Source organism: Lepidothrix coronata, unplaced genomic scaffold (assembly GCF_001604755.1).
Source record: "Lepidothrix coronata isolate B3197 unplaced genomic scaffold, Lepidothrix_coronata-1.0 Scaffold302, whole genome shotgun sequence".
Taxonomy (NCBI): Eukaryota; Metazoa; Chordata; class Aves; order Passeriformes; family Pipridae; genus Lepidothrix; species Lepidothrix coronata.
Genome location: NW_016690482.1, coordinates 406,284 through 415,308, shown reverse-complemented (window position 1 = coordinate 415,308; position 9,025 = coordinate 406,284).

Below are 9,025 nucleotides of genomic sequence, written 5' to 3'. Positions count from 1 at the left end.
AATGGTGATTCTGGAAGTTCTTTTTGTGCTGCTTTTTCTACTCAAATGGTGACTCTGGAAGTTCTTTTTGTGCTGCTTTTTCTACTTAAATGGTGATTCTGGAGGTTCCTTTTGTGCTGCTTTTCCTGCTCAAATGCTGCGCCTGGAATTACCTTTTGTGCTGCTTTTTCTACTCAAATGCTGAACCTGGAAGTTCTTTTTGTGCTGCTTTTTCTTCTTAAATGGTGATTCTGGAAGTTCTTTTTGTGCTGCTTTTTCTACTCAAATGGTGATTCTGGAGGTTCCTTTTGTGCTGCTTTTTCTACTCAAATGCTGAACCTGGAAGTTCTTTTTGTTCTGCTTTTTCTTCTTAAATGGTGATTCTGGAAGTTCTTTTTGTGCTGCTTTTTCTACTCAAATGGTCAACCTGGAAGTTCTTTTTGTTCTGCTTTTTCTTCTTAAGTGATGATTCTGGAAGTTCTTTTTATGCTGCTTTTTCTACTTAAATGGTAAACCTGGAGGTACTTTTTGTGCTGCTTTTTCTTCTTAAATGGTGAACCTGGAGGTACTTTTTGTGCTGCTTTTTCTGCTCAAATGCTGAACCTGGAAGTACTTTTTTGTTCTGCCTTTTTCACTTGTCTGCTGGCACGTTTTGCTGGAAGGAGGATCCAGGGAAACACAGACCTGTCAGTGGAAATCTTGGAGCCAGGGAAGGTTCTGGAGCAGATCTTCTTGAGTGGCATCACACAACCCATCCAGGACAACCACGGGATGAGGTGCAGTCGTTATGGATTTATGGAAGGCAGGCCAGGCTGATCTCCTCCTGTGACAAGGGGATTTGTTTAGTGGAGGAGGGAAAGGCTGTGGATGTGCCTGCCTGGACTTCAGCAAAGCCTTGGACACAACAACCCCGTGGAAGGTTCTGGGATTGGGAAATAGTGGCTGGAAAAAAGCTGGAAAAGGACTTGGGAATGCTGGTTGACAGCAGCTGCACATGAGCCCAGGTGGCCAAGAAGGCCAATGGATCCTGGATTGGATCAAAACTAGTGGGGCCAGCAGGGCCAGGGACAGGATTGTCCCTCTGTGCTGGGCACTGGTGAGACCACATCTCAAATCCTGGGATCAGTTTTGGGCCCCTCGGGACAAGAAAGACATGGAGGGGCTGGAGCGTGTCCAGGGAAGGGAACGGAGCTGGGGAAGGGTCTGGAGCAGCAGGAGCAGCTGAGGGAGCTGGGGGGGCTCATCCTGGAGAAAAGGAGGCTCAGGAGGGACCTTCTGGATCTCTGACAGGAGGAGGGAGCCAAGGGGGGGTCGGGCTCTGCTCCCAAATAACAAGGGACAAGACAAAAGGAAATGGCCTCAGGTTGTTCCAGGGGAGGTTTAGGTTGGATATCAGGGAAAATTTCTTCATGGGAAGGGTTGTTGAGCATTGGAACAGTCTGCCCAGGGCAGTGGTGGACTCACCATCCCTGGAGGGCTTTAAAAGCCGTGCAGAGGTGGCACTTGGGGACATGGTCAGTGGTGGCTTTGGCAGCGCTGGTTGGACTCGATGATCTTAAAGGTCTTTTCCACCCTAAATAATTCCATAATTCCTTTCTGTGCCCACCAGCAAAAGGGACAAGATGAGACCCCTTGTGTGAAGAAAGGCATTGGCCTCTCATACCTACCCAGAACCTGGAGATTTGCTCTCAGAGATCATTCCTAAATCCCAAATTCCCCAAGAACAGCGAGCAGGACCCAGGAATCCTGAGCCCCCAGGCCTGCAGTCACTCCCTGTGCTAAAAACTCTTTTCCAGCCAAACTCTTTCCCAACTTAATGGGAGCAGCTGGCAGCTTTTGTGTGTCTGAGGGGCCGTGGATGGCACGGGCAGCCAAACATTCCCAAAGTGCTTGGTGATGCCCATCCCACCATCAGGCAGGAGATTAAGGCTCCAATTAAAAAGAGATGGGGCAGGGACAGAACCTGAGCAGCCCTAGCTCCCAAAAAGCTGATTTAGGGAGTGATGGAAGCAGAGATGGGGTGGGAGGGGGAGGATAAAAATTGCTCCAATGGGTTTGCTTTGGTGACACCAAATCCCTCCAGAAGGATAAACTGTGTTGGGCATCAGCTGCTCTTCCAGGATCTCTCCTCTTTCTTGAAAAGATCCCCTCAGCATCAATATCTGTTTTCCAAGACTGTTCCCTCTGCTTTCAATCCTTCTTTTTCCCCTCCCTCTCCCTGACTGGTCACTGCTAGGCAGGAAAATACATTGTGAGAAAGCCTTGAACTGCTTTTTTTCTGGTGATGGACACACAGCAAGAGAGGAGCTCCCGGCCGAGCCTTTTCCCTGGAAAAACCGCTGGAGAAGTTGGGAAGAGGGAGCAGCGGGTGGCAGAACAAAGAGTGACGACGGAAAGCTCGAGGGGAAATTAATAATTCTGTTTTTTGAGGAGCAGGGGTTGTAAACACACAGTAAATAATGGATGGGAGAAAACAGACCTGGATTTCCTTCTCCCATCGTTCCAGGCCGGGCTCTGCACCCCGGGAAGGAGCAGGGCCGGTCTGAAACCGGCACAATCCAGGCAAAGGCAGGGATTGCTGCTGCCCGGGAAACTTGGGAAGCTGTTCGGTTTTGGGAAGGCTCCTAGCTGGAATCTCAGTCAGTTAGTGCTGTCCCAGTGTTTTTTTGGGGAGTATTTTCAAGGGAATGGGGAGTTTCCCATCCTGAAGGGTGAATTTAATAGTCTGGGCTCTTCTGTGCTAAGATATAACCCTTAAATCCCAGCTTTTGGTGCTGGTCCTTGCAGATTGGGCGGAGGGGACTGGGAGAACTGGGACTCCGGGATTCCTCATGGGCTTTGGAGAACTGCAGAATCCCAGAGTCACGAAATCCTGGAGTCACAGAGTCGTTGAGTTTGGAAAAGATCTCCAAGACCATTGAGTCCAAGCTGTGCCCCATCCCCACCTTGTCCCCCAGCCCAGGGCACTGAGTGCCATGTCCAGGCATTCCTTGGACACCTCCAGGGATGGGGACTCCATGGGAAGGGTGTAAGGAGCATCTGTGGACTCTTCTCCTCATCTTTCTCTTTCACAAGCACAAACTGGCTCTCTCTGTGTCTTCTCCTCCCCCTTCCCATCACTCCTTGTCTGTTCTCTGCATCCTTCCCAAGTGCCTGATCCTCCCCATCTTCCCGTTTCGGCCTCTTTTTCGAACCTCTCTCCCCGAATTTCCTCTCAGTCTGCCGAGAACTTCCACGGCCAACAATCCCAGGGGGTGTGGGCTCCCTCCTGAGAGCAGAATATCCCGCTGGGAACGTGATCCTGGTTGATGACTATTGACTGATAAACCAACACCACATTTCAGAGCGAGGCTGTCGATCGCTGGCATTGATTTATCCGCCCCTTTTCCTCCAACTCCTCAGACAGGGCCCTGATTTACAGGGATGGGAGGCTCAGGACAGGCTGTTCCTCTTCATCACTCATGGATTCAACTGCTGAGGCTCTTGGATTTCAGAGAGGGATGGCAGAGGTGTTTGTGGCCGGAGTGAATCCAGGGAAAGGCCAGGCTCAGAGGTGCAGATCCTGCTCCAGGGTCTTCAGTTGGGTCTCTGGTAGCCCCAGGTTTGTTTTCTTCTTCTCCTAGGTGGTGATGAGGGCTGGAATTTCCAGTCAAATTGCATTTCCAGAGAGCTGCTCGCCCGCCTCAGTGGTGGCCTCAGGTTTCTATCACTTACTGGGCGTGAAATCCCTGGAGGATGAGGAGTGGCCGCTATTCCTGGGGAAGGGAAATGCCCTGATCTCCTTCCAGATATCCCAACCCTCTGGATTTGACAGAGTGGGAACTCCCAGATTCCTCCCTAAGCCAGGATGGGACAAATCCTCATGAGAACATCAGGTCTTGGAGGACATCTATGTCTGTCCCTTGGAATTCCATGGGAAAACTGTGGTCTCCAGATCTGTCTCTGAAGATGCTTCCCATTCCTCTCCTCCCAGCTCTGGGAATTTTAGCTGTAAACTTCTTTTATGAGAGCCCGTAAAATGTGGGATTGGAGGATGGTTGATGCCTCATCCCTGGAGACATTCCATGGTCAGGTTGGATGGATCTCAGCCAGGAGGAGAATTTGGGATTCCCAGGGTGGTGTATTTGGCACGAGGCCTTTTCTCCTTCGGTCATCTGCAATGTCCAATCTGGCAAAGCTCCTGGATGATCCCACCATGGATTTGATCCCTCAAATCCCAGTATCCCGTGATCCATGTTCTTCATTTTCCCCTCCAGTCTGGCAGCACCAGTTTCACCGGTTTTCTGAAACCAGAGGAAAATAAACTCAGTCTCGGTGTCTTGCTGCTAAACAGGGACACAAAGGAGCACATTCCTTAGTTTTGGGACAAGGATATCCAAACTCCCATCCCCAGTCACACAGCACCAACCTGCCTGACGAGGGAATGCAATCCCATCCCAGGAACCACTCCAGTATTTTCCATGTATGGTGCTGGGATGTTAAATACCCACAATGCTGGGTGGGGGAATTGCAAAGTCTCTCAAAGTTGCATAGGATTAACTTGGAACTAAATCCCTGGAAACTCCACGTGGCTGGTGATGTTCCAGTTGATCTCTGTTTTCCAGGTGGGGCGCTCCAAGGTTTCTGCTATGAAGTTCCACGCTTGGTTGGACGCAGCGGTGGCTGAACGGGTGGGGAGGTTTCTACTCATCATCATCATCATCATCATCATCATCATCTTCATCAGGAATGATTGAGGAGGACTTGAATGGTGCTGCATCCAGTTGACAGCCGGTCACCAGTGGTGTCTCCCAGGGATCAGTGTTGGGCCCAGTTCTGTTTAATGTCTTTAGTGATGATTTAGATGAGGGGATCGAGTGAACCATCAGCAAATTTGCAGATGACACTAAGCTGGGGGGAGTGTTGATCAGCTGGAAGGCAGGAGGGCTCTGCAGAGGGACCTGGATAGGTTGGAGAGTTGGGTTGATTCCAACGGGATGAGGTTCAATAAGACCAAGTGCTGGGTCCTGCACTTTGGCCACAACAACCCCCGACAGTGCTACAGGCTGGGACAGAGTGGCTGGAGAGCAGCCATGCAGGAAGGGACCTGGGAGTTTGGATTGACAGGAAGCTGAACAGGAGCCAGAGTGTGCCCAGGTGGGCAAGAAGGCCAATGGATCCTGGCCTGGATCAGGAAGAGTGTGGCCAACAGGTCCAAGGAAGTGATTCTTCCCCTGGACTCATCACTGGTGAGGCCACACCTCGAGTGCTGTGTCCAGTTCTGGGCCCTCAGCTCAGGAAGGATATTGAGGTCCTGGAGCAGGTCCAGAGGAGAGCAACGAGGCTGGGGAAGGGTCTGGAGCACAAGTCCTATGAGGAGAGGCTGAGGGAGCTGGGGCTGTTCAGCCTGGAGAGGAGGAAGCTCAGGGGAGACCTCCTCACTCTCTGCAACTCCTCGAAAGGAGGCTGTAGCCAGGTGGGGTTTGGTCTCTTTTCCCAGGCAACAATCAGCAAGACAAGAGGGCTCAGTCTTAAGCTGTGCCAGGGGAGGTTTAGGTTGGATATTAGAAAGAATTTCTTTCCAGAGAGAGTGATCAGCCATTGGAATGGGCTGCCCAGGGAGGGGGTGGATTCTCCATCCCTGGAGGTTTTTAAGATAAGACTGGATGTGGCATCAGTGCCATGGGCTGGCAACAGCAGTGGTGTTGGATCAAGGGTTGGACTTGATGATCTCAGAGGTCCCTTCCAGCCCAGCTGATTCTATGATTCTATGATCCTATGATTCTATGATTCTATGACTTCCCATTCTCCGGGATTTAACAGCCATTCCAACCTCAAAATAACACGGAGCAAGAACAACATGGAGCCCTGAAAGACCTGGAAATCGGGATGGGGTGGAGCTGAAGGCTTCTACAGCTGGAACATGGTGGGCTTCTCATGGCAATCCCTCCGCTGGGACTCCAGAAACCAGAGCCTTTGGCCGCAGCAGCCGCTGGATGGATGTCACAGGAACTCTGGGGATGCCCCAAACCTTGCAGGGAACCTTCAAGAAAAGCAAAAAAAGCTTCTCACAGGTCTTCCCTTCTCCAGTGGCTCTTCCATGACTGTGAAGGAGAGGATGGGAAGACACGGAATCATGGAATGGTTTGCCTTGGAAGGCACCCTAAAGATCATCTTGTTCCAACCAGGGACACCTCCCACTATCCCAGGTTGCTCCAAGCCCTGTCCAACATGGCCTTGGACACCTCCAGGGATAGGACTTGTCTCCCTGACATGTTTTATTGAGGAACATCTCACACTGTGGCCACATAAACCCTTCCTGCTCATCACTCCAGGCTTTGGGCGTTAATGAGGGAATTCTGGCTCACTCCTTGCTGCTGAGGAACCGGGAAATGGATCCTATAGGAATTTAGGATGCCTGTTGGCTGTTGTGTTTATCACCTGTCTGGCTGGGGAGGGCAGCTCTCAGGCCTAAATCTCATTGTCCATGTCTTTTGAAAGTCCTCTTCCTAGGCAAGAAGGGAAAAAGTCTTGGAAAAGTCTTTCCAAGAGCAAATGGCCTCTGGATCTGGTGGCATTTCCAGGGCCAACAGGGTCATTTTATTCCCACTGAAAGCTGCTGGAATTGTCAGGGTAGAAGTCACTGCCCTGTCTCATTTCCACTCTGCTTGGGAATGGAAGAAGATCAGGTTTTAAATGAATCTCCTGCTCCGATATCCATAGAATCATGGGATCATTAGGGTTGGAAAAGACCTCCAAGGCCATCGAGTCCAACCTTTGACCCATCCCCACCTTTTCAATGTGACCGGAGCACTGAGTGCCACATCCAGTCGTTCCTTGAACTCCTCCAGGGCTGGGGCCTCCACCACCTCCCTGGGGAGCCCCTTCCAACCCTTTCCATGAAGAAGTTCCTCCTGATATCCAACCTTTGACCTGTCCCTACCTTGTTCCCCAGCCCAGAGCACCGAGTGCCACATCCAGTCATTCCTTGAACACCTCCTGGAATGGGGACTCCAAACATCCCTGGGAAGCCCCTTCCAATGCTTAACAGCCCTTTCCATGAAGAAATTCCTCCTGATGTCCAACCTGAACCTCTCCTGGCACGGCTTGAGGCTGTTTCCTCTCATCCTATCGCCGGGAGAAGAGGTGGACTCCCCACCTGGCTACAACCATTTCAGGGAGTTGTAGAGATCAAGAAGGTCTCCCCTGAGCCTCCTTTTCTCTGAGAGGAACCTCCTTTTCTCCAGCTAAAGAGCAGCAGCGACACATGAAGTCTCTGAACCAACATGGAATCATTCCCTCCCTCCTCTCTCTCTTTTGCAACAGAAAAAAAAAGGGGGGAAAACAAATGAAGGGAGGGGGATGAGAGCCTGTGGAATTGTTGGATCCCACATCCACACCCCGCCCCATGTTCACCTCGGCAGATGGCAGGAGGGAGGATTTCTTAGCGCTGCATGTTTGACATCTCACGGAAGCAGCGAGGCTGAGGTGGGAGGTCCGGAGCCGTCGGCAGCTGCTCCGGCTCCTGCGCCGGGAATGGGAATCACAGACGTCATTTCACACCTTTTGGAGGGGAGAGGAACTCACGGTGCATTCGCTCGTTCCTCTCCCCCCCTCGTCGAGCCGTGGCGGTTCTTGCCTTGTCACCAGCTCGTGTGACAGGTGAGATGATGCGGAGGTTGCGAAGGAAGTCGCTCCGGGGCTTTCCTGGTGCTCCAGCGGGGGTGGGAAAAGCAGGGAAAACATCTGTTCGTGTCTCTCTCTCTGCGAAGAACAGGAGGATGAACAGGGAGGAGGTGGTGGCACAGGGGTGGATTTCTGTCCACAAAACCAGGGAAGTTCTCTCTGTCCGGGATTCCGAGGCTTGAGGGTCAAGGTTCACCTGAGCGCAGGGTGACCTCTCCATCTCCTCTGAATTCGTGGGATAAGGAATGACCTGAGGACTTCCTTCTCTAGGGAAGTTTGGGTGTCCAAACGCAGCAATTCCAAGTGCTGTTCCAAGAGCTGAGCTTCCAGAGGTGACCACCTCTGGACACGTGTCCTGTCCTCTCTTGGAGCTGTGACCGCGGAGTCTCCCGCCAGAGATTCCGCTGGAGAGGCTCCTGCTGATTCCTGGCCTGGTTCACCTGGGATGTTGTGCAGGGTGAGCTGCTGTGTGGGATGGAAAGCACACAAATAGGGGTGCCAGGAAATCCAGGAGGGAAGCTGGAGGTGGCTCAGGCAGAATCTTTGAGTCCATGGGCTGTTCTCCCCACCACCCAAAGCTGGAGGGACATCCCTCACCTTCCCACCTGTTGCTACAAGAAAATCCCAAGGATAAAGTTGAATTCCTGGCTGGAAGGGGCTGTGCTGCAATCACAGCTGCCTCTGGAGAGTAATTCATTCCCAGGAATTCATTCGTTCCCAAGAATTTGTTTGCTCCCAAGTTTATGGAAGTTGAACTATAGGGAAAACAACTGATGCCATCCTGGTGTTTCCAACTGCATCCATGAAGGTTCTGGTTCCTTAAGGGCCACAGACACAATAATCCTGGAATGCCAATGGCAGTTTGGATCAAGGGCTGTGGAAAAAACCTGAATCAAAGACCTCCAGTGAGAATTCCCCATCTCCCAGTCAGTCCCAAGCTGGAGAACTTTAATTTGGTTCCTCAGCTGGGGAACAAGCACACGAGGAGCTGGAGGTTATTTCTGTAACTCATTGGCCAAATTATTCAAATTTTTTGGTTAAAAAAAGTGCTTGGAAGTGCAGTAGGGAGTGACTGGAAACTTGGATGGTAGAGAGCAGAAGAAAGCAAGGCAGTGAGATCCTGGGCGAAATTCCTGATCCCTGGAAGTGTCCAAGGCCAGGTTGGATGGGGCTTGGAGCAACCTGGGCTAGTGGGAGATGCCCCTGCCCATGGCAAGCGGTGGAACTGGATGATCTTGAAGGTCCCTTCCAGCCCAAACCATTCCATGATTCCACGGAACAGCCCTAAAACGTTGGTGGTCACGGTCTTCAAACAGCTGGAAAATCAAAGTAGTCTTCAAATGTCAATTTTGGTGAACTCCTCTGGAATTATCCAGTTCAG